The sequence below is a fragment of the Homalodisca vitripennis genome, chromosome 1, assembly GCF_021130785.1.
Source record: "Homalodisca vitripennis isolate AUS2020 chromosome 1, UT_GWSS_2.1, whole genome shotgun sequence".
Classification (NCBI taxonomy): Eukaryota; Metazoa; Arthropoda; class Insecta; order Hemiptera; family Cicadellidae; genus Homalodisca; species Homalodisca vitripennis.
The window spans coordinates 191439820-191466664 of NC_060207.1; the positions used below are offsets into that span (position 1 = coordinate 191439820).

Genomic DNA, 26845 nt, shown 5'->3' on the forward strand with positions numbered 1-26845 from the left:
CATTTTGGGAAATTTAAATTTACAATATCTGTTTATTAATAAAAAACAAATATTGTTTTTATTTTGTTTCACTTCAATGAAGTATACCAAAACCTAAATTATTGTGGTACCTCGTATCCAAGAACAATTTGGCACGAATGAACCGTTGAAGCGCTCCAGCAAAACACTTGTGCCAAAGTCAAAAGCTCTTAAAAAGTGTAAAAATGACAAAATGCGGACGAGTGAAGAGCCCTAGAGGTGACAGGTCGCAGGTGGCGGACCGACCGTTGTATGTCTCGTTACGCCGGTAAAAGACAATATGTTTCAGCCGCTATCGGTCCTGCGATCGAACGATTCAATGGCCTTTTTATTTCACCACCGACGAATAAACCAACATTGCACAGGGCGTTCCGTGTGATAAGTTTTACATTGTTCTATTTATTTTACCTCGATGTGTTTGAATTTGGTTCCGACACATCGACAAGTGATAGAAAGAAAAATTAAAGTGAAGTAGGGGTGAAATAACAACCCTTTTGTTTTTATGATATGAAAAAACATTTTCTTAGCATGCAATGTTGCGTCTTTCAGTTTGTTCTAATGAGGATGCCACTCGTACGCATGTGTGTAGTTAAATGTTGCATTATAATAAAAGTAAAAATAATTGAATTGAAAGAGCAAAAATTTGTTGAACTACTTTTTTAGGAAATGAGGTACGAGTATACCAAATGGAAATAATTAATTAATAAAAAATTCCATTAATCCATGAAACTGGTCCAAGAGGTACATAGCTCTGTTTATTTACATCGTCAGCAGTAGTTTAACTGAAGCGAAGGTTTGTTCAGACGAAAATGTATAATTTATAAGTAACTTCATACCCATAAAAGTTACCCATATTCTACTCGTTTACCCAAATTTTTAAATTTTCTTTAAAACTATAAAGTTTATGTCTTACTTAATCAAAAGTTTTCCGTCTTGAATACTCCTAAAATTTTCCGATCGTAGGATGAAATCTTCATTTTTTACAATTGACTACCTATTTTAAAATTATAACTTAGGCTATTCTGAAAACTTTCAGGCATAATCATAATGCGTGATTATGTTGAATATAACGTATAAAAATGTGTGAAGTATTATTATCGTACATCATTTAAATTTTCATACTTTTAAGAGAATACTCAGAACAGAAAGTGTAAAATAAAAGACCAAAGCTTATATTACGGCATGAAACATACGGATGAGCAATATCAATCTATTCCTTCTCTTGGAAACATTACCGCTGTAGAGAGAAAGGCCGGCGGTTTGAAGCAAAGTTGAATAGCTCTGCAGGAGACATTTTAATTGAAAAACCTTGAAAAACGTGAAACGAATTCGTTACCCTGTCAAAAAAGGAGACGTCACTTCGAGCCTGGCCTCTTGGACAGGCGATATATTCGCGAGCAGGATTACAGACCCTTACGTCAGAGACATTGTGACGTGGGTAGAGTACAGGTGTGTATGGCTGTGTTCTCCTCTTCCCTGACCGTTATCCTGTACAGCCGTACTTGTACCTGGGTCTGACATACCCCTCCCCACCGCCCTCGTCCTGCCTCAGACACTTGCCAACTCACTCAGCCCCGTAATTTATATTACTCGGCAATGTTCTTTCCAAAGCACTAAATATTCAAAAAAGGTCTAATTAATCCATGTAATTGTTTTAAACACATAGTTAAACCATTTATTCTAGACTGCATAATTACACCATATCGAATCTTAATAACAAAAACGATAATAAGAAATTTATATTTAATTTACACGGCATTCGAATATTAAATTGAAATTAATGATTAATCTTGTATACAAGTAAGGGGAAATTTTTACATAAGTAACGGTTGCACTAATTTATTTATCGTGTATGCAGGAAACTGAAGAACCTCATATTAGTTGCATCATTTTTATAATCTTTTGAAAATCAATTGCATTTTAGTCTGAACTCATAAACAGGAAACATTATATGCGCTTGCAGTAAAATTTACATTGCTGTAAAATATCAGGCTTGATCAATAAAGTGTTGATCAGTACCAAAATAAACGTCTATTCAGTACTTACACAATTGTATAAAAGGCATATTTATATAGTAATGAGACAGTTTAATACAAATATTATTTGCAATTTTCATTTAACTATGAGTTCATCCGAAATCTCTGCTTTTAATGCTTCATGGGCAACACTATTTGTACTATGGCTGCAGCATGTGCCAACTCTGCATGCCAGAGTATTTCTTTACCTCTAATTTAACACGATAATAACGGCAATTGGACGTAATTCGTGGTCGAATTGTGTCCTTTCCCGTCTCCGATGGGTGAATCAATTTAATTAAGGACAAAATGATATCCAGAAGGAATAAGTTTGCATACATTTGCAGGGAAAACGCTTCAGTGGCGACTTAGAAGGGGAAGACGCGGGGAGCAAGGACAGCAGTTTTAAAGCGTCGCGCCGCCGCGCTGTTTTTTCATCGACCGCCATTTTTCGCCGCTTTTCCCCGACGCATGCAGGCCTGCGCGGCCAAATATTTTTCTCCCCCAGCAAGCCCAGCCGCGGCAGCCATGACGATTCTTTACTCTTCCATGCTCCGTCTGACTTCCACAGCCGGGCTCGGAAACTGGCTGCCATTAAAATATTTAAACCAAATTGAACAAAATGTGCCTTATTCCCATCAAAATTCTTTAAAAATGTTGCTTCATAGGAAATAAAACTTGGGTTTTCATCATCAGAAATGTAATAGTTTCAACACCACTCAATAAATATGTTTTTAAACGAACCATTCGAATTTAAGGGCCTCAAAAGTAAAAAGCCTTTGGCTTAAAATAATACTGAAGAATGTTACTAAAGTCCTTATCGAACGTTTTGAATAGAAAATTAGTAGCTGTTTTAACTAATTGTTGGTTGAACAAGTCCCCATTTTGTATGTAGAAAATATTTAATACCAGTACGCCTAATAAATGAAAAGTTCAAGTATATCGGTGTAAGAAATTGAATTGTTTTATTTTTATGTTGAATTGTCACATAAAGGTAGTATGATAATATTTGAAACACTTATCTCATTTTTACTATTCTCGAATAGTTGGTAATAGTTAGAATAGTTGGTTTTCCTATAAAGGTAAAATATGCACATACAAGAAATTAGTCGTACATGTATACATTAAATCCATACCAGAATTACCCTTATTATTCAAAAATATAGGTTTCATTACTTTGACAGGCGTAGCAAATACAGGTTTTAATGTTATAATTATTTTTCTCTAGTAGTATATTCTTTCGATACAGCCCAAAAGGGAAATAAAAATCCTGATTTCATATAAGTATTTTCAAGATGAAAGCATTTTCAATGTATATAGTGCTTAAAAAAGTGTTTAAATTTAGAATGTATTATACAGTAAACATGTTAGCACAATTATTTGTCACTAACTGTTCATTTATGTACAAAAAGTGTCGTCAAAAATAGTTGGGTCACAACATTTTTGAATCACATTTTTTATGACTAGGTTTAGTTATGATGCAAACATGTGTAAAAGTTGATATAATAATGAATTTAGCGTTATGGAATTCATTAAACATTAAAGTATCCCAAGCTGCTAGTATTTCTGTGGAGCAGGACTCTAATCAGTAATGACTACTGCCGTTGGTACCATTCTTAAAAATTAAATATATGAAGCACATATTTAAAAAAAAAAAACGTGGCATCGGTCAACAAGTACAACAAAAGAAATTTGTGTTATTTAGGGGGAACTTGCAGGGTTTAGGCATAAATTTTGTCGGTAAGATTTAACATTTGGGATCTAACCGGACTGTGGGGGTGAGGAGGGGGCAGAAACAAATTTCGCAGGGACGCGTTGACATTAAGCGCAGAGATTCATTTCTGATTCCCAAATCGTCTCTTTTATTCGAAATATTACGTTTTCCTCTGTTGGCCCGTTAAAATGTAAATCGAGGCGGCGCGGCTGGCGCGGCGTGGCGGGAGGAGTGAAATGGCCGGTAAGTTTGAACGGCGCGCGTAAGTAGCTTACCGAGCGCAGTAGATTCCAATTATTCTGCGCGTTCTGAAAGGAAGGTAAAAAGTATAAATGCGATTTTAAGCAAACATTATAAATGAGACTGTTTATTGAGCGCTAAGCCCGCTTCATGGGAACAAGGACCTGTCCCCTTAATCCGTTGAAAGCTTTGCTAGAATTATTTATCGATTTTCCTTTGTATTTGTTGATTTCTAGTTGTCCACTGATTTTTACCTATTCTCTCCAAACTCTCAGGTGGGAACGCGATTGTTGAAGTTTCTTTTGTCCAACAAAAACTTTTAACTTCGTTTCCAGAATCGATTCAATCACTCTGTTTCACCGAGTTGAATTGAAAATTTCAACGAATTCAGAATATTTCACAAATATATTTTAAAACAAACCTCCAGTGTCATCAGTTTTAATGACGTAAATGATAAGTTTTAATGCCAAACTTTTAACCCATTACATATTGCACTGTCGACATAGTTTAATTCGCTATATTGTTTATCAAATTTATTTTAATATATTTTTCGCAGATTCCCATAAAAAGTACTTATTTTCGACGCTTGGGGTTTGTAGAATTCTTTCAAGTTTAAAAAAATCAGCTGTCATAGAGTTTGTATATTAGATTCCGAAAAACTACACGTGATGTTCAAACCAAACTTGCGATAGTTATTTAAGTCTCAAAATTTGTTATATTACCTAAATATTAAGGAGAAATTCTGTAGTATTTTCACGGAGTCCTCATACCAGGTAGCATGAATTGTAAATAACTCATTATCTATTTATAGTCTATTTATCTTACATCTATCTATATAAATACTAAATAAAATCTTATTAATACAGTTCCTTGGTACTCTTATGTTAAAATTGTACCCAATTTTCTTCCATAAATACATCACATTGATGTAGGTTCTCGTTTTGTAATAGTTTTACATAGTCATACAATTTAATAATTATAATATAATTCTGAGCATAAGACGGGTATGAACATTTGTTAGAATTTTAAATATATAGTTTAACTCAATACTTGAACTATAGCATGAATATAAAAATGTATTAACTTCAACAGTTTGTTAAGACAAAGATGGCCTGTCCGAAAAGTTACAATATTAACACTAAATTGTTCCCTATCATTTTTTCTACTTTTTTAAACTCCCCTCCCAATAGGGACTCACAGCTACGCCAAATATACTTTCCTGAAGCCTTGGAAATTGCGGCAAGATCGTCCCTAGTTGTGGTCCTAGTCGTTTATCATGGACACAAAGTCCCAAAACTACGAGATTATCTACCATTAGTTTACATCTTATATAGTAAATAAAAATATTGAAATATTATAGTGTTTAAAATTAACTTGATCTCAATTTATACTTCGACAATATGAGTGAAACATTTATCTTCTTGTGCAGCTAGCAATAGAAAGAACGAGGCTACGTCATCATCTCCATAATTCCTTAGTTATAGAGCTACTGAATCGCTTCTACATGTACATAACCAGTACTAAATCAAATTACCATTTCACTATCATTAACTAGTTTTTAAGTTTAATTTGTATACCGAAACTTCACTTCATTGACTTTTCTGAATTCTATTTGAAGTACATAGACTATTCCAGGAATTTCGGTACATATCTTTTGGCAAACTACAAATTAGTGAACTACGAGGTAGTAAAATCGTAGTTAGATTGTGCTGAAACCTAATACTGAGAACTCAGTTCCGTTATAAAGTCACTAAATTATTGGGATTGTATTAAACATTTATCTATGGAATAAAATTGTTATTTTTTAAGTAAAACAAAAAAGAGATCCATAAACTGTTCATAATATATCCAAGACTGTTCTGCGGGTAGCAAATTTATCTTTATATGTGTTATATTACATTATCATCCAATTCATAGACCAATATAAAATTTTCAGTTGAACATTAATAATGATAAATAGATAGATAAAGGTGAAGAATTATTCTTAATTTCCATTATAATATAAAAAAAAACTTGAGTTTGAGTTTCATTTAGACATTTTTATAAACAGTGTAGTATTTTTTTAAAGTTTAGACATGTGTGAGGTGAAAAGAGTAATTTATAAATAAGATTACAAGGTATCCCAAAGAGTTAACTAGTAACTGTGCTACCTAGTTTAACATACATAATGTACTTAAGGGAGTCGTTAGTAAAATGTGGAGATAACTGAAAGATAATCAAGCCTTTTTGAAGATCATTATATATTGGCTTGGACAATTTTTTTACATATAAGTTTATTTTATTAATTTTCATTGCGAGTTAATTAATATTTGCTCCGTCTGTGTTCAAACTACAGGCGAGAGAATTTAACAAATTCATAGGAAATATGAACCATAAACATTTTAATTGTTGTAAATTCAGTACATGCATGCATTCAACATTGTTGTTTACTTAACATTGTCTTTAACATCCTATAACGGAATGTTTAACCATATAGTGGCTTATATGATGTACATTTTTATTTTTCAGTTGAAATTACGTAATTCAACAATTAGTTTTAAAAGATTCTTCTGAACTGTTAATAAGTAAAACATGATACAATTCGTACCTATGGTTTACTAAGCTATGGAATGTAGCCGGGTCCTAAAAACTCAATTACGATGTAACCGCAGGTACCGTCACAAATCAGAGGATAGGGAAACTAACACGAAGCCCGAGCTGGGGGCGAGGTGACGGCAAACAGTCCATAATAGAGTAGGTAGTCAACATGGGCGGCCGGGGTATTTTTCTTCTTCTCCACTGGGAGACTCCGAATCATAATGGAGGCGAACGATAATCAATTAGTCAATGTTTGCAGAGCGTTGGATAACATCAGTGGATAGAAAGTGTGATCCATCAATCCCCCCACCCTACCATCACCCACACCGCCAGCCATCATCTTCCAGGCCTTCTTCACCGGTCAATATTGTGCATTAAATATGGCGTTGTTGGTTGCAGTTGCGCGCCCCCGCACGCATACCCTGCACCGCTACAGGCACCGGCCCATCAACGTTGCAACGCGTCTGTCGTGGAAGTGTGTCCAACACTGGCGTGAAAACTTGGAAGACGAAAGGAAACTGAACATCAACTCAGTGGTAAATAATAAACTAAGATAAAGTCAACGGTCACATAACCCTATTTTAAAATATGTAAGATAAATTAATTATAATAATACAGTGACAAGCCGCTACCACACGCCATTAGTAGACCTAATGACACTTAGAATGAGATATGAGAGTGCATGCGTCTAAATTCATACTGGAAAAGACGTCAGTGCATTCATGGACTGTACTTGATTTTGAAACAATCGTGGAACACATTCGTCTTGATCATCAGGGCGGTGTCAATAGGGACATGGTTAAAAAATGGGTGTAAAAACATATACTTTAACCAGGTTATCAGTACGGTATTTGAAAGTATTGGTTCCTAAAACACAAAAAGCAATTTTTTATATTTAATAATCGTCTTGATACTACAGGAAGATTTCTAACCTCGTATGCATTTTTGAGACGTTGATTCCTTTTTGTGTTCATAACACCTGAAAACAAAAACAAATGAAGAACCGTGGAAATTACCATCAAAAGTCGGATAAGCAGAAAAGATTGAGGGGCTAAATACTGCGTAACAAAAAATGGGACTACGCCATTCAAATATAAAAGTAGACTATGAATGATTCTTTTTGGCAAATGCTCAGATTTTCATACTACGTAAATTTTAGTGAACCGAAAAATTGTAATAATGGTTAATTACATAATAGAAAATGAACATAATTCAGTTCTAGAAGTAACATCTTAAAAGTATATTAATATTTTAGTCATTAATGTTCTTCTGAAATTAAATATTTAATTATATATAATTTAAGCCAAGTAAATCTTGTTGAGTGCTTAGCAAGTAAGAAATAAACTTATTACAAGCATGACCACTCTCTATAAACATTTTTATATTAAATATATATTTCTAAAGAAGAGTGTTCTGTAATTTTTTGTCATGAAACAATCGTCGTGTTTTTCTGGAACTGGCCAACTGAAAATAGAAGACAAAGGGGTGGATTGAAATAATAGATTTACGAGGTATGGTATGAGGGCTCAGAAGGGCTATACAGCCAGAATTAAAATATATCCCGCCCGAGGGAGAAAAAGAGGGCTTTAGGGCCGAGAAACATGGCGAAAATAAGTCATCTGAGTGTGACACAAGGAAATACTGCTAGTCCTGGCTTACACAAGAAATATAATCCCACTCATCATTCTTGAGAGGATGTCCCCCTCTCGCCCCCCCCCGACCCATCCTCCCACAGGCACTCCTGGCAACAACGGAAAACTCGTATCTCGACTGTACATAAAACATCGTACAGCAAAATATAGACTTACAGGATGGCAGCTCAATATTATTGGCTAGTGCTTTGTTGTTACCTTCATTCTTTCATTATTAGTTTTGAGAGTCTACGTTTTTTCAAAGAAAATTGTTTTATGATAATTTAACTAACGTAAAGTAGGAAATTAGTTTTTAAAATAGCAAATGTGTTATTGTAATAAAGATTGGCTTATTAATTTAAATTTCTTTGTTTACAAGGTGAAACCAAATTTTTCAATTCCGTCACTTAGTAAACAAAAAATATACTTAATTACTGAAAATTTCAAGCTTAGTTTTAGCTAAATATTCACACATTTTTGTGCATTCCAAAACTGCAGGATGGTGTTCTCCGGAGGAGGGAGGGTAAACAATGTGCAAATATCATCCTATTACTACATATTGCTGGATAAATCAAAAAGACTATAGATACTTTTGTACATACCAAATGTTTTTGCTTTCTAAAGATAAAGGTTCAAAATTCTGATATAAGGTGAACTATACGTAAAAATATAATCCAATGTATATAAAAAATTGACCTCATAAAAGAATGTCATTGCAGTTTTTAAAACGTTTATTGGTTTGCAAGGTTAATGGAAAAACTCATATTTTCCATTTATTTCCACGACGGATTGGTTCAATTTTGATTATCAATATTCAAAGATTGCTGAACTTTTATACAAATAATGTAATAGCGTTTTAAGACTTGAATGTGTACGCTACCTTTAAATCGACCAAATATTAATATACCAGGAAGCAGAATACTTTTATCTGTTATCAAGTTTAAATTGTTATTTCTTATTTTAAATAAGGTAAATCTACCACTCTTACGAACAAATTTAAAAACAAATCCTGTTACGGGCATTACAGTATCAAGCAAGATATACCAGAACAGCTTTTTACTTCTGACCAACACTTTGCAAATGACCTCCAAAGAAAAAGAACCGTTGCCATCAAGGGTGTGACGACTCCCTCTCAAATTCCCAAACAATGGTCGCCAAACCTGCTTGGCAAAATGCAAGATTAATTCAGCATTCGCAAAGCGATGAAATGCAAACCGAACTCTGTGACCGAGTAACCCCGGAACAGGTTCCTGGACCTTAACTCCCACGGTAGACAGACATTCCTCCCCTCACAACACCTCACGTCTTACCGGTACTGGGTCAATGGACCACTCAACATCACTTGTCAAGAGGCTCTTTTGTGTGCAATCACCTCAACATACACCCGAGATTAAATGTTATTTACGTATAAGTTATGAAAGAGGGTGTAGATTAATTACGATCCGTTAGTAAAGAACATTTACAAAATGAGATAGTGCAAAGGATTCTATTATAATTATGAATATCCAAAGGTATATTAATATACTAGTAAGGATCTACATAACAATACGCAAGTGGTTATGAAATCTTGTTACTTGTCGTAATTAGCTGAGCGTTAGCGAAGCCTGTCACTCAGGGGGATGGAAAAATGGATTATCAGATGATTCGCACGATCTCTCAAAAAATAATTGAGCTATGAAATTTTGCAAGACTATTGGGTTTGACGGTGGTATATGTCCGTCCATGAGATTCGGTCGAGTGAAGGCGAACTGTCCACGGAAATCTCGAGAACAAACTGAGCTATAGCTGTGGAATTTCAACACATTTTGCTATTAATCAGATTGCTAGCAAACCCCATCTTCTTTCTGTTTGTTTCACTGTATTCCGCAGGATATCTGAAAAAAGAACTGGGCTCTAAAATTGAAATTTAGGTCGTACTTTGATACTATAGAAGAAATATTGTCATTGAAAATAATACAATTACTCCACGGTACTAATATTAGATGTTATATTCCTTGATGTAACTGAGCTTTGAATTTATATTAGATAGAACGTGTATTACACATTGTGGGCGCACTGTCGAAAGGAATGAACATTAAATAAAAAATGAACCATAGAAAGGCTACGAATATTTCAATTTCAGAATATGCCGATTCTACATGTACAGTATATAAACATCTCTACATAAACCGTTAAATGTAAAGAAATTAAAATATTCATTTTGAAAAATATTTGTAATTGGAATAACAGTTAAAAGCATACGGACTTTCACAAAAGATCAATAGTATATTCGAAAATAGGTAATCAAAAAATGGTCAAATGATGTCATAATCTGCAAAGAATAAAACTGATTGCAAACATTTTAAGAAATTCAAAGTTAATGCACATTGTTTGCCAGAATTGAAAATGTGCAAAATCCTGTATTAAATTCTTGGTGGATAAATCAAAACAAAATGAACGTTTACAACATATGAAGGTGGACGCACTGAAAAACTGATTGGGTATTCTATAAATAGGAAAGAACTTAAAAGAAAAATCTATTACCTTTTATGGAATTTTCACTAACAAAAGATACAATTCCATAACATGTTTTCGCAATCCTACAACTTAATTAATAAAAAGTAAATATACTTGTCAGATTCAAGCTATTAATAAACATACAAAAGTTAAAATTACTAGTCATATATCTCTTCAATATATTATGTAAATCTTGTGTTTACAGCAAAATACATGCAACATATTATTTGACGTAGAAAATCAGCATAACATACAGTATATATTAATTTCTCCTACAGAAGAGTACATGTTTGAATAAACATATTAGTTTTTATGTTTATAATACAAATAATTTTATTTAAATATTGCATGAATTTAAGTAAATATTGTTTTAGAAATTAGTTATATAGGTTTAATCATCGTGCTAAACTTAACGAATTTAAATTTGCGAGTATTAAAGTTAATAAAACACAAGAATAGCTAATATTCAATAATGTAATTGATTATTATTAACAACATTGTTATATCGTCTATGATGCTATTATATTTATTAAGGCAATATTGGATTCAGTAAGAATGTAAAAAGACATACAATTTTGGTAAATTATAGCCTAACGTAGATCAACAACAGCTTATTGTAAATGGGATTATTCTCCAATACTATTCGTTCTCACGAAAAATAGTTTCATAATTACATCGACTTAGTATATCGTAGATTAGCTACGTATTTTAATAAAATTAATATTATTATTGAAGATGATTAAATCATTATATGTAGTGATTCAATTGGAAAGGAAATCATAGGTTTCTTCTATGGCGACTTCAAGTTTGGAAACTTTTATAAATATTACAGCAAACCATTGTCAGTTTTTTCCCACAAATTTTTCATCGAACGTCAACACTTCGCTCCAGCTGACGCCAGAACCCGTGGTTACGGACCTGTGAAAAGATCATAAAATACCTGCGCTTATCGCGCTGTCCACCAAAGGAACTCGGCTGTAATATCTGCCAGCGCGTTAGTTTATTTATCTCCATCTCCCATTAGTTCAACGGCGAATGAAATGGACTTTGTATAAATTTATATCGTTGAACGCGGAATCATCAAGTCGGGCACATTTATTTATTATCCCGAAATTAGCGAGTGCGGTGAAAGGGCTTTTTACTTGGACACAGTCAAATTTCAGCTTTGTGCGTTCTTTGACACGTGGAAAGGGATGTTTTATGTGGACACAAAAGACAGGAAATGCTAATGTTGCCATAATATATCATACTTTTTCACAAAAGACACCCCTCCCGCGTCTCTCTCGCGAGATCCCTAAATATTGAGTTTCCATTTAAAAGTTGAGTCGGAGGCGCCCCAGTGCGCATGCGCCCCCCTAATGACCGTTGCCAACTTCCTTCTATGTTCGTATTAAATAAAAATGGCGGCCTATTAGGTTGCAAAGGGCGCTCTTTTTATCGAGCGAGGACGGGACGCGAAAATGGCCGCCACCTCGCGTTGTTTAAACAACGGCTTTACAGAGATCCGCTTACCCCGGCCGGCCGGGCCCGGCATCGTAATATTAGACAGCAATGTAATTAAGCATCAGTTGTCATCGATTTCAGGTGATATATTTCCAACTGTGTACAAGAACAATTGTAAATAAATAGTAATCTTGATTTCTTACTGCTTACACCACTGTTTTATGAAATGTTGCTATTATTTGTTGTGAGTTTAACGGAAATAAAATGTAAGCATAAAAATATTGTAGACAATTTAATAGTTATAGTCCTTCAAAATACTATTAAATTACAGTGTTATGTAATTTACTTGCATAAAAACAATTAAATAATAATACATGGTATTTACTTATACAAAACGTATTATTTATGTACTATATTAATTATTGTATTGATAAGGCATTAATACTGTATAATATATCATTAATACTGATATTTTTACTATGTAAAATTATATTTTCCACGTTATATTCATGCCAGAACAGTTTCAAATATTACAACGTCAATCTTAAAAGGCAGAGCAATAACACTCTGACATAATAAATCATTACAATTCTTAAAACATGCAATTTTCACCTTGGTTTGATACATTTTACGTAAATTGTACGTACCATCTATAATGATATTTTAATTTATAATTCTTAATACCATTCATTACTCAATAGTTACAAGAATTAAAAGTAGAGTTCTTATTATTAAAACTCTTCTCATCTAGCCATTACTGTCCTGTACAATATTCGTCGATAGCAATAATTCAATGAAGTTTTTGTTTTGTTCAACTCATATGGTTTTCATCACACTGAAGCAAACTTAATTATGTCTCCACAAAACTTTAGGCCTAAATATTTGTTTGAAACTGAAGTGACAATTTAAAAACAAAACGCTCTAAAAATCAGCGATTGAATAGTGAGCTGGCAAATGGGCCCAAAGCTTAAAACAGGCATTTGGACATCAATGTTTGAATAATCAAATAGTGCAATGTGTTTGTGGCTGTTTTGAAGCTTTTGCAACGGAACATGGAAGGTTCGGGATTACAACAATGGTAATATTGTGTCGAAAAGGCATTGTAAACTCATTACGGTTTGAATTATATTCCTTTACATTTCTGTTTAGACTAGACCTGAGTATTAGTCATGCAGAAATAAAACATATTTAAATTTACTAAACGCTTAGTAATACTTTAGTGTTTAAGTTGCAAAAAAACAATTCCATATTGAAGACTGCAGTGAAAACATGGAACAAACATTAAAATATAGTAAATATTTCTTTGGAATCGTTATGGTTTACACGAAATAATACTTGTATTTTGCTAAAAAAAGATGGTGTAGTGGATAGTGGTTCGAAACTGTCTTTGTAGGTTTCTTTTAAAACCTTTAGTTTTATTTCATGTCAGGTGTAACAGGAACAAAATGCATCGTCCGTTTTTAGATGCTTTAATTACACAATAAACGATTGTACATTGAGCGGGGGTTGGTTAGATGTCCTCATTCCTGAAATTTTTAAGGAAATAAAAATGGCTTGAGTAATTATTACAATAATTTAGAACACTTTGTTTGGACCATAAGTTATCATCAATATGGACAATATTATGTCACCCATGTACTAACTATTTGTTTTTGCAAAAATCGAATGTATAGTAAAAGCCGTAAAAGATCTAAAAGAACAATCTTATTTATAGTTAGGCTGAAAACGTCTATAAAAACTATACATCACATATTTGTGTGGTCTTTAATTTTAATATGAGACGTAATGACAACTACACCTCATCACATAGACCTAATTTAATCCAACACACATCCTAATTTGCTGTTTGCTTCGTGACAACTTTTTAAATAAAAAGTGTCTTTTTTACTTTTTTCAGTAACCATCTAAAGGGTAGATTCAAATAACTGAGGTATTCAACTATTATTGATTTTAGTTTAAAGTAGGATATCATAATTAATTGATTACACAAATTTCAGTGATGTTCTGAAATTAAGATTGCTTTAATACTAAAATTTACTATGGAGAACCATACATTGGCAAGAACAGACGAACATAAAGGTCACTTTGACATTAGAAAGCAAGGAGAGCCGACAACCTTTAGCAGAAGATCAACTGTGGACATTTTGTTTTGAAGTGTCAATGCTCATGCTTTTATAAGTATAGAACTTCCAGTAATTTTGTTTATAAAATGAGGCCAAACTAAATATACCGGAACGAAATTTTAAATTAAGTACGTACGTTTGAAACGTGTTTTAGAAACAGCTGATTGAATACATTTATCATTAGATTACCAAATAAAGCCTAATGGTGCTAGAAAACTATACCAAACAACAACGAGCTCGTTCACTCTTTGGATGGGTTATTACTGGATGTTTTCAAAAACAGCCCACCTCCCGGCCTTTGATCGTGGGTTTGGTGCCAATTTCGTGCACGTTGCCTGCAAGATTAAATGGAAAGGATATAAGTAGTAAAGGAGTCGTAGAAACGAGTAAGTCATACATGTGAAACGTAGGACCCAGAACTGCTCTAAGTATGGTAGTTTAACCATAAATTCATTAATGTTTTACTAGTATTTTTTTTGCTGTGTTATAAACATTTTTTTTAATAATTATGGTTTTTTACAAGTAATGGTTCAACAAACAATGCTTGACAAATAAGGGTGACAATGATACTGCTTTCATTAAATGAAAAAATGGTATACTTTCATTACACTAGTACTAGTAAACCATCCATTGAGTTCTCATAATACTTTATTAATTATTTTTATTTCCTAATAATTCAAAAGGTTTTAATTGAATATACATTACCACTATTTTATGTTATTACAGTTTCACACCCAACGCATTATTATTGTTATTAAAGTTTTATTAAAACATATGTTTTAATGAGAAAGAAGTTTCAGTTCGCTTGTTTAGAACCAGATGGCGGGAAAGAGGAATTGATTTGGAATTTATATATTAGCAACATGTGCTGCTTCTAGCGGAAAGTCGCCGAACTCTCTCAGCGCTGAGCAGACAGAGCTTAATTTGAAATATATTTTTTATATACAATTATTCACATTCAGAAATTTTGTCTTGACAATGTACAGTTTTTAATATAAAAAATTAAAAAATATTATACTTTTTTGTTTTCTAAATTGTTTAAAGTTTCTTCAATTCTCAATAGTGTTACAGTGTTCAAAAAATATAATTTTTACACTCAAAGAATTAAATTTTGACATGACAGAATATGCTTCTTTGCAATGTTCAAAGTCACAAGGTCTTTAAATGGTAATTTTAATTTAAGGTGTAAGTTTTACATTTATGCAAAATTATGCTGTTTGACAAAAAATAATAATAATAAATAAAAGATGGGCAAAATATAAAGGCATGAAGTATTTATGATTAGTCTATATATTAAGCGAATAACATTCTACATAAATAGAGAAATGTAATAATTTCAAACTATAAGATTATTTTTTCATTTAATTATGCATAAATTATTTTGCTATATTAAAAATACAAATTAAATCTGAAATTGAATTAAAAAATGTAATACAACTGGCATACAATTGGATGTGATTGACTGATCAAATAAAAGATTTGTTTTCAAAGGTTTTTCACGGTTTCTTCAATTTTTACCACCATACTAGATGAAATATTTGTCATAATTATTTATGAATAATAATATCACAGTTATCATTAAAGTAACATTTAAACATAACCATTGCAAAAAGTTTTTAGTTTTTAGTTTGAAGGGAAGCAAAAGTTACAAATAAAAAAGACAAAACCAATTATTATTATAAAAGCAAAATCTAACAAAATAAATGCTTAAAGTATCAATGAATAATAAAGGAGAAAAAGTGATGTTTTAAATGACGTAGTTCAAAGTTTTGCCACGCGCAGCAGCACACACCGCGCCTAAAATCGAATTTTTAACAAAAATGGTATAATAATCATTACAATAGTATTCTGAAATTACTAGTTGACATAGGCTAGAATTTTGTATAAGTTTTATATTGTTTGTGATAACTGAAGTGCTATTTCGCACAAAACAACTAGAAAGTTTTTCTTCAGTAAAATATTTTGATTTTTGTACAAATACTTCCTACCTTATTACGTGAATAAAAGGTTGGTCTACTTATTATCTACTGAACAAAAAGAACTTTGTGAGGATCATAACAAAATAAGGAGGAGGGTAATACAGATAAATAGCAGTCCAGTCACAGTCAAGATTTTACCCTTAGTTACCTTTATTTAACACTGATCTAACGTTCTACACCTTAAGGCTTTCAATAACACAGATTACACCAGCGAAATTAAGAAGTAAAATAATCAAAAATTGGTATTTGTGTCTTTTTAATTTTCAATTCAATTGTTTAATACTGAGTTATATTTTGGAAACCAACTATACAAAAATTGACTCTAAACCACTATCATTTATAATGTTTGGATTTCAAATAGCAAAGTCATAAGGATTGGGTAACAGTTTAAAATTATTTACTTGGATATTTTATACAGCATAATTTGTTGTGTTTACGTAGAGAAAAGCTATAACTGCTTGGAAAAAGTTGTGAAATTTATATGAGTACATACAAATACCTTTACGATGACTACGGGTACCTTGAAGCCGTTGGTCCCCAGGTTTAAGCATCAGAAATAAGACATTCTTTATTATTACAAATCTTTTACATAGTACAAGTTTTTATTAGAAGCATTACAATGCATGCATGACCAAAGCTGTTGAGAGAAACCTATTAACTCAGATCTAGTTTAGGAATTTCAAAACAAAGTAATACAATGACTAAATGAGAATGAGTATTGTGTGGTTTTATGTGCTGATACAGTTCAATATTATTATCAGATTCAGATTATCTCCTTAAATCAGAAAACTGTTCTAGTCAACAAATTCTTCTGTAAGTAGCAACAAATGTTCTATGCACCAGAAAATGAATTCTGGACCAAGAAGGTTTTCCTGTCAATAGAACACCCTTAAACTACAATTGCATTAGAAGCCAGTCGGTCAAACATTGAACCAGATAATGAGCCAGAGAGAAAAGTATTATGGGAGAAAAATATGCTTTCGGCCATACAAAGGTAAGCATCTGTTCTGAAACAATTTTCAGATTCTTACTTTTTGTTTCAGAAAAGAAGAGAAAATGTTCTATAAAAGAGAAAATATAAAACGATAATAATGAAAATTTTCAATTTTCATCTGCTCTATTCCATAACAACGAGTTTCCACAAAGGATAAAAGAGATTTTGGATTCCGTTGCTTAGTTCAGAACAAAAGCATACTAGGTGCAATCAAGAGAGGACTTCAGAAGACCTGGTCAATAGACTCTTGTGAGTAGTAAAAAATGTATCTGAAGGACGAGTACAAGGAAGTACATCGCTAAAATCTATTGAAACAGACTCTGACGGTCGTGCAATAGTTGGATCCTTTACCTGTACGGTTACTGAAGTGTTTCCTTTGTTTGGCTACACATCGAAACTTTCCTCATGGATTGGGTTATATCTCTCTTGTATATCTTTTAGAATCACGTGGAAATCACTGTATTTGAGGGATCAAAAGAGAAAGTCTCACTTCAACCCTTTGCTCCACATCTTACTCCACAGAACATATACTGAAGACATTATAGGTACGTGTCTTCGTAACTGACATAAGGAGAATATAACCTGTATATGTTACGACAACAATGAGAAAATGACAGCAGAGCAAGTATCACAGAACATAGTACTCTATACTTATAATGAAGATTTACGTGATATTTAGGAAGGAGTTCTAAAGTTACCAAGCAACGACGATAAGAAGATGACACCTCCTCTACCACAACTGCCTCTCCAGCCACATTTGTTTTACGGTGTTTTCAATTCCATATTTTCTCGTTTTTGTTTTTCATATTAGAAGAAACTTTAGGTCATGTATGAACTGAAAATATTTTAGGTATTGCATTGCTTATGAAGCAGTTACTGTTGATTCGATGGCCTTCAAATTTAGTACAGTTCAGCACTGCCCTTGTGGTTTTCCTCTAGCTTCTAGTCTATGCAATTTTGCAGGTGCTCCCAGAGGATGCGTTTACATTTTTTAGCTCTCTGAAGCTTTAGAAGGTACTGGAAATTGATTGAATCTTGCCTCACTAAAAGTTTTCGGACCATAGTGGATTCTCAGAATCACGGGCTTGGAACGATTGAGCAATTCGAAGTTCCAGCCCTCTGAGATATCTCATTATTCTTTGACCTCAAAGGGTATCTATGTTCTTAGCTTGAGGTATCTCCCGGCCTCTTACAATTCTCAGTCTCAGGAAGTTCTTAGGCTATATAATGTGTTCATGTTCTGAAACTTCTGGCTTCAAAAAGGAGATAGATGTTGGACACTGGAAGATCCCTAAACAAGCTCACAAAATCGGCAGTATTGGGATTAAGGAGCTCTCGTACCTATATTTTCAACCTAAGAAAACTCCAGGCCTCTAAGAACTCTTTGTCCCTGGGAGCTTGATCGTTCGATGTCTCAATATAAATCAATAAAGTTTATGTCGTAGATAGGTCATTAATCCTGGAATGTTTGTGCTTCTGAACTCCCTCTGACTCCAGGAATTACTAGTAATAAGAGTTGTATTTAAGACAGGTTTCTTTATAGAGATGCCCCCTCTTGGTTTGGTACAAAAGTGCTCATAAAGACTTTGCTAAGCGTTCGTTTTGTGAAATATTATAGCTAATTTTTATTGGCGATACACTGAATAGATGAAAGCACATAATTTGGTTAGAATATTTTTTTTATTTGGTTTGATTAGAATGTGATGTATAAAATATTAATATGAATTCCCATACATTTTCTCATACTTATAGAGTTACTATTTGTTGCATTTTGGAAATGACTTTTCCCAGAGGTTATACTCCTTTTTACTTACAACAGTTTATTCTTGGCCCTTTCCATACAAAGTTAAAACACTCCACCCGTTAAAATCTTTGCATTTTGCGTAGTAGAGGGTTGATATGTGACAGATTGTTCCGAACATTTTTTTTATTAATTTGTTAAATATGACAAGGAGGGAGAGAAGATAATATCTGTTTAAAATTATCAAGATCGAAAATTAAGTGAACAATAATACATATTATTGCAACAGACAGATCATAATTAGATGAGGCTCCGTGTGCTTTACAACATTAAACATTTTTTCAGTCAACATATACATTACCTTTGTAATATCCTTTGTGACTCAGTTAGAAGAAAGGTAGATTTCACATGAGGCTGCCAACTTGAAGATGCACTATTAGTTTACGAACGTAAACCTGTTGTCAAAAAGCGATGGGTGAGACTGGTAGCTAGGGGTGGAACATATAATTCGCAAAGGTTCCTTCTTAACTTCCTCAGATCCAAAAAAAATATTTGGTTGACTTACGCAAATTTTACTTCCTGTAAGTATATTCCCCTATAAAAGATTTATCCTCGGTTAAGTTAACCAACCGGTTACTCAAACTTTGATCAACCATTTCACCTGAAATAATTATTCTCATTATTTACTCAACTCCATCAAAGCGCCTGTTCTTTCAACTATTTTTCTAGATGAAATAAAACACCCTGACCATCTTATTCTAAGTTAAGCCCACTTCTTGTTATACTAGAAACTCTAAATTTGCTAATATTCTTGCTCAGTCCATTCACCCCCTGTAAAACACATAAAAGCTATCAATTTATTCTTTTAAATGAACAAAAGGGTAAGAAGATTCGTGTGGTAAGTTGAATTCGGAGATGGGATTTGCAAGAGAGTAAAAAGTACCGCAGTGTCTACTTATTTTCTGGATTAACAAAATTATGACTTTGAGTGGATTTTGTCGATTCACCACTAGAGATACAACAAAAAGTAACTGGATCGTTTATGTATAAAATTTAAAACGGTTTCGCAATTAAATTTGAGATAGAACTACTGGTTTGCGAGTGGACAACTGGGAGAGTTGGTTACCTTGGGAGAAGAAGGAAACAGGATTTTTTTGGACATTTGCCATAGTTCAGTGAAACAAATAATCAGTATAATTTGTTTCACTGAACGATGCAAAATGTCTGGAAAATACTGTTTCCTTCATAATCTTTCCATCTTCAAAAATAAACTTCAAAACAAAGAATTGGTAGCAGAGATTGCACCGGTTAGCCATTGCGCATTTTTAGGAGAAATAAAGTAGCCGACATCTTGAAAATATTTTTTGTTTAAGACAGGATGATAAACTAGAATAAGCAATGTAACAAATTCTTATATAGATTCAAATTTTAATAGATTCAAATTCATTACAAGTTTTGATTGAATCTATTAAAAAATCCTGTAGCTATCGTGTTACCATTTATTCCAGATTGTTTGTATACTAGTTAAATTTTAATCAACCTTCGAATGACCACCTTGAAACCTTAGGAGATATAGAAAGAAGTTAAAGAATAAAATTTGTTTATAATAACGTAGTATATATGTGGAAAATGTATCTTTTTGGGTCTATATTGTGAAATAGTTGCGTTACAGTTTTTGCTCTAATTTGAATAGCCACCATATTGAAAGATTTCATTGGTTAAGTCTCACTAAGGAACTCATCGAGGCTAATGGTAAGTAATGCCTTTAAAGAAATCTGTCTAGATATTTTGAAAATTACGAAAAGTATCGTGTTATATTAAATATTGGGTTATAATAGGAGAAAATCCCAAAGATATTAGGAACACCTAAGATTTCTTTGAAATCTACCTAAAAAGGGCGTGGACACTTCAGTTAATAGTACTCATTAAATTCTCTTCTGAACGTCCCAGGGCTGGCTCTTTCACTGAAATCCATTCGGTGGTCTGGACCTCGAAATCTTGTGCTTTTGGGCACGAATTACCCAGTGAGAAGAAGATTTATTGATGCATTAAGGCAAAAACCTCTAGCAAGTAGATTACCACAACTATAAAAATTTACGAGCTCTTGATGGTCCCTCTCAACTCTTCCTCCACTCTAGATGAGCAATTCATTTGACATCACTTTTCCAAATACCAAGCACGTGGTTCAGGTTATAAGAGGTTCAGAGGTGGTGCCCCAAATCATAATTTCGTAACGCAAGTGAAACTTGAACAAGGTGTGTTAAGTGGCCCTGAGTGCCTCTGAGGAACTTGAATGTTCGTGAATCAACTTAAGAGAGAAGAGGATATTTATAAGCTATGTGCAGAGGACATAAATATGATGCATCCGCGACAGAGAGCCTCGATCACCACACCCAGGCGAATTTTACCCTTAATAAACTCGAGAATCTAGGGGATAATCCGAGGAATTTGGATACCTCCCTTTTCCTCCTGCCCAGAAGTTTCTTGAAGTTTTCCTAATTAATAAAAACAAGGTAATTCAGTGTTTTATAGTAAATGGGCAGTTGAGTATACATTTAGGACAAAGTAGGACGAGTTTAAAGTAACGATGATTGTGTCATCGGCTTACAATATCGTGTTACAGGAAGGTCCTGTAAATGTAAGCAGGTCGGCCGTGAAAAGAACGAAGGTCACGGGTCTCAAGGCACGCCTATGTTCATTTGGAGTCTGTCAAGTTATATTTGATGAAAGGTATAACCCCATTTACATTGCTAGTTAATTCCATCCAGATAGCTTCCGATCAATGACAGAGAAGAATTATTACATTCTAAGACACTGAGTTTTGTTAATACAAGGCAAGAGTACGCCACACCAAGTGTCGCCTAACAGGCTTTAGTAACGTTATTTGAAAATTTATAAATCTATATAGCTCATTTAATAATCTAGATGTGATATGACCAAATAAACAAACGCACAATCATACAGAAAATAAACGTTTACATCCACCCCCCAGACAAAATGTAAATTGTGTTAGACTACTTAATGACACATATCAATGACACCCAGCCCAACTCCATATTCGGATAAGAACTCAGTATAGGCTATGTAGAAATTGAACTTCCAAAATTAGAAGTGTACAGTTGAAATATTTTTTGAGATATTTTGCCACATGAATAAAAGGGTCACTTGTTACAATATTATATCATTGTAAACAATTGCTTGACATTTATTTGTTTAGCTATTTTCTCGTTTACATCATGATTACCCTAAGACCCGTGTAAAAATATTCGCTAACGCTCATACAAATCTTATGGAGCGTCCACCATTTCATGGTACAAACACCATCATCGCTCTCAGTGTTTTCATATATAAATGAAGCTTCATGTAGAATTTCAAGTCTATATAGTTCGTTTTCGAGACAACGTCCAGTCGGTCAAACATTAGACAGAAATAACGATTTTTTGTACCTCCGTAATGTAGTTTAGTATAGTTAAGTGGAAACCACCTTTCGTGCTAACGCTCCACCTAATTGGCTCAAAGGGCGCCGTTAAATTGTCCTGGTGCAAAGTTATTCCTTAGAACGTTTATCTCGATCCAATCAACCATGGTGGTTATGAAACATTTGTGTAGAATCTTGTGTTCACCAGGACTTTGATCCTGGAGATTTTACTCTGTCAATGCGGTTTAACCCAGCAGGGATCTGCATCATACAGTTTACTTCTAGGAAGACCATGTCAATGTTCGTAAATATGCGTTAAGAACTGGTGCCCTAATTCGAAGTATATTGAAGTTTAATTACTTCAAAAAGAAGAATTTTTCAAATATTTTCTATGTAAACAAATACCAAGAAAATTATCCATATAAGATAATAGTTTTTTATAATGTTTATAAGACTATTTCAAGATTTCCCTCACCAATTTAACTTTAGAAAAACAGCATGTAAATTACACAACCAGTAAGATATATACCACTTATAGAGCTGTTTTAAGCTATTTATGTTTTCATTTTTGAAACCGAAGAGGATATTTTTACTAATTAACTGTTAATAACTGTTCTTCGTATATTTCATAATTTTTGGACACACAGTTTTTAAACTGGCTCAGATGGAATGTGTAATGACTGCTGAAATATTAGTATGGCTTAAGTGAAAGACGATAACATTTATATTTGTACAAAAATATCTTTCTCTAGGCTCATAAATAATAGAGCTGTGAAGTTATTTATAATATTAGGGGCCGCCCTAATGGAATAAAATACCTTAGAAAGCTGGAAAATGAAGGTGAGATCCATGTTTTCATAAAGTTTAAACCCTTTAGGCTTTTTATGGGACAGTTACCTTTTTTTACAAGCCGCGTCATATAACGTATACAAAATTTGGAACTAGAGGATTTTGGGAACTTAAGTTTATGTCCTGTGTAAAGAAATTTTGATAATGTCAGCATGAAGGCATTTGCAATAAACCAATTTTTGCACACCGGACTGATCTAAAATAATGTAGCTAATAATTAGAATTCTGTGTTTAATAAACTGATGATACATAACCTAGTGATGTGATGTAACTCATCATATTAATATCATATCGTGTTTGATATTTTAAAGCATAATCAGCGGCTTTATATATATATATATATATATATATATATATATATATATGTACCATATTCCTATTTATTATATTGCATATATATATATGCAATATAATATATAGGAATATGAGATTGAATCAGCTAATTTAATGCTAGAACCCTCACCGTACCATGTAACCCTTATAGTGCCATGTCCGATGAGGTGTAGATGTTGGAAGCTCAGGTTGACCCAAATCAGAGCGTTCTATAGCTACATGCAATCGGACATATAACTATCAGCATCAGACACAGCACAGTACTCAGAGAAATGCATTGATATCAGTTATGCTACATTACATTACCGCTTTTTCCACCAGAACGTATTATGACCATTCCAAAATTTTGAATGTTGTAACATTAAAACAGTTGTGGTCACCTATAAACAGTTTTGTTAAATAATGAATTTTGAAATTTTTTTCATAAAAAGAATTAAAGTTAAATTTGTACACATACTGCAAATAGTACTTTTTACAGACAACTTTCTTTTAAAAAAAAACATATATTTGAATTACTAATTAAAACATAAAGTATTCTATTCTAACTACAGCAAGGTAACTTTAAAATAAGATTTTGGTCCTCCCATTGAATTATTACTAATTTGAAATAGCAATTTTTTGATTACATGTGCTGGTATAGACAAATAAGATAACTGAAGTATTGCATGTGATTACAATTACCTATACAGGATTGGATAACAAATAAAATAGGCTTCAGATTATATTTGTATACCCATTTTTAGTAAGATATCGGGACTGCTTTTAGCATAATATCACTACGTAAGCCAAATGATTGGGATGGTCTACATATCTCTTACCAGAGATCGGTTATTTTGTGAAATCAATAGAAAAAAACTTATTTTTCTTATTAATTTCAGGACTTTTTTCCTTAATTTTTACTTATATAGACTATAAGCATTAAACATTTACAGGGATAGTTGGGAAACATTGCTTTATAACTACTCAATCATGTAGTATTGAATCAGGTATGAATTCCTTTTTTATAATTCAGGTACGTTATCTGTAAACTTTACGTCGTCATTAACTCTACCGTCTATAAAATTTCTACATTCAAATGATTTTGGAGTCAGAGACCACTGTTCCACAGCTTTAAATAGTCTTGGTTTCTGAGATATTTCTGCCACTAAAATGTTAGCCTTGATAACTGAGTACAAAATGATTTTATTCTTAGATCTAATCACAGTGTTCATAGGTTACATACTTTAGCTGCGGAAGCCTTTCTTTAGCTCATAACTTTGAATGTCAAAGAAAACCCACCCTTGGTTAAAATTTACCGCATAAATATGTATGAATGTCTTACATAGAAACAATCTAACAAAATCGTCTATAGTAGTAATGTGGAAAACAATTTTAGCCCTTGGTTTTCACTCACTCCATAGAAAATGAATGTCAAATTTTGTTAAAAAAAAATCCACAATGTTTCCTGGAGAAATTGCTTATAAAATAGTTTTGGCATTGAAGCACAATATTGGTTAAAATGTATTGAACTTCGATTCTTGGCTGAACGACAGAAAAGACTCGTAGGACTGGAAAAGTTCATGTATGTGTGTTTGTTTGTCCGCACGATATTTCGAAACGAACTAATATTTACTAATATTTCTATACTAGAAGCTCTAAGTTCGATGATGGGGCATGTCACTCAATACGATTTGGCTGAGCGTTAGCGAATCTTTATATATTGGTCTTATCGTTAAGCATGATGGCAACGAGCAGAAAAAACAATTTATAAACAACAGTATACTCATAAGAAATTGTATTATGTGATATATGAACACCGTAGACTATTTATCCTGACACTTGCAACTTCATTTAACGTTGACTTCGTTCCTTTATTATTTAAACTCGGATTAATGAACGATAACTGGACTGTGTCATGTGGCAAGATATCTCGAGAAAAATTTCATCTGTAGACTTAACACTAACATGAAACATAATTTCCACATAGACAAGAAAGAGTGCATGTGATTTTGGCTCGGAATTTGGCTGAGCGTAGTTGAAGCCTATCACTCAGTGGGCTGACACAATTTTCCTTGTGTTTGCTGGGGATCTAAAATTATTTCTTTTCCGTACGATTGTGTGTCGTTCTATCTGTAAATAATGTAATGAGCTATATACTTGAAAGTTTGCATTTAAGCTCAGCGAAGCCTGTTACGCGACACGTGGTAAAGCGTACTACTAACTTGTAATTGCAATAAAGCAGTTTTGACCTTGCAGCTTCAAATCAACTAACTCGATCCCGATTGGCTGTAACAACACTGTTTTGTGAGATTTGTTAGTGAGCTCATTATCTAACTTTCAAGACATCCAAGACATGAAAAAGGCATTCTTTAATTTATGCCTTAAACTCCAGTGTTAATACTAACTACATCAACTCTAGCATGTCTGAAGTGTATATTGTATTGATGAATGGATCTTTATTTGGTGGTGATTCCATAGGATAATGTATTATGATAATTTAATTTTAAACAACTGTGGTGAAAGTGTTTTTCGTTCAAACTATAACACATCATAGACCTAGTTTACTCAAAGACATTAAAATTGGTAGATTAGAAAACTAATTCTAATGCTATGATATTTGATAAAATATCTTGATTGTATAGTTGTTTCTGTCGATTTCTCGATAAATGTTTCATATAGTGTATGCAGATTTAATCTTATCTAATTCTCATACTAAACAGTAAGAAACAAAAAATCCGGCAGCCAATGCGCTTCACCAGCAATGTAAAAGGTCTAGTGAACACCTTGTGATAGCTTTTGAGCATCCGAGAGACTTTGGATAGCTCCAGAGTTGAATCTCCTAGTTCACAGGGAGTACATTACTCGAGTCAGCGTCGTCAGAATGACTTTAAACATTGAAATGATCAAGAGAATAATAAAAACACCAGACATTTCAATGATTTCGTACAAGAAATATTGCTATTCAAATTTTAAGATTACAGATTTATATCCATAAAATAAATATTAATCGTTCTAAAAAGTCTTGTTACTTAAAGGAAAATGAAGAATACTAGGTAACTAGATATCCACAGATGTTTACTGATATATTCAGTTATATTCATACACTAATTTTAAATTAATTTTGATGGGATGAACATCTGTTGTGATGTTTACCATCTTTCACACAGAATGTATATTTTACCTTATTATTTATGAACCATCAATGAGTATACTCAAGATGGATCTAATTGCCTTATTCTTCTGTTCAATGAGCATTAACAAAGTTACTGTGTTATTAATATATGAAAAACCATTA

At 33.0% G+C, this 26845-nt stretch overlaps 1 long non-coding RNA gene across 1 annotated transcript in view; it reads left to right on the plus strand.

Moving 5' to 3' along the window:
- Positions 1-6974: 6974 nt before the first annotated feature.
- The window catches only part of LOC124355964, a 32195-nt gene continuing 12324 nt past the window's right edge, over positions 6975-26845 (plus strand). The window contains exon 1 of the long non-coding RNA XR_006921773.1: positions 6975-7100. This is a non-coding gene — a long non-coding RNA (uncharacterized LOC124355964). The remainder of the gene's footprint in view (positions 7101-26845) is intronic.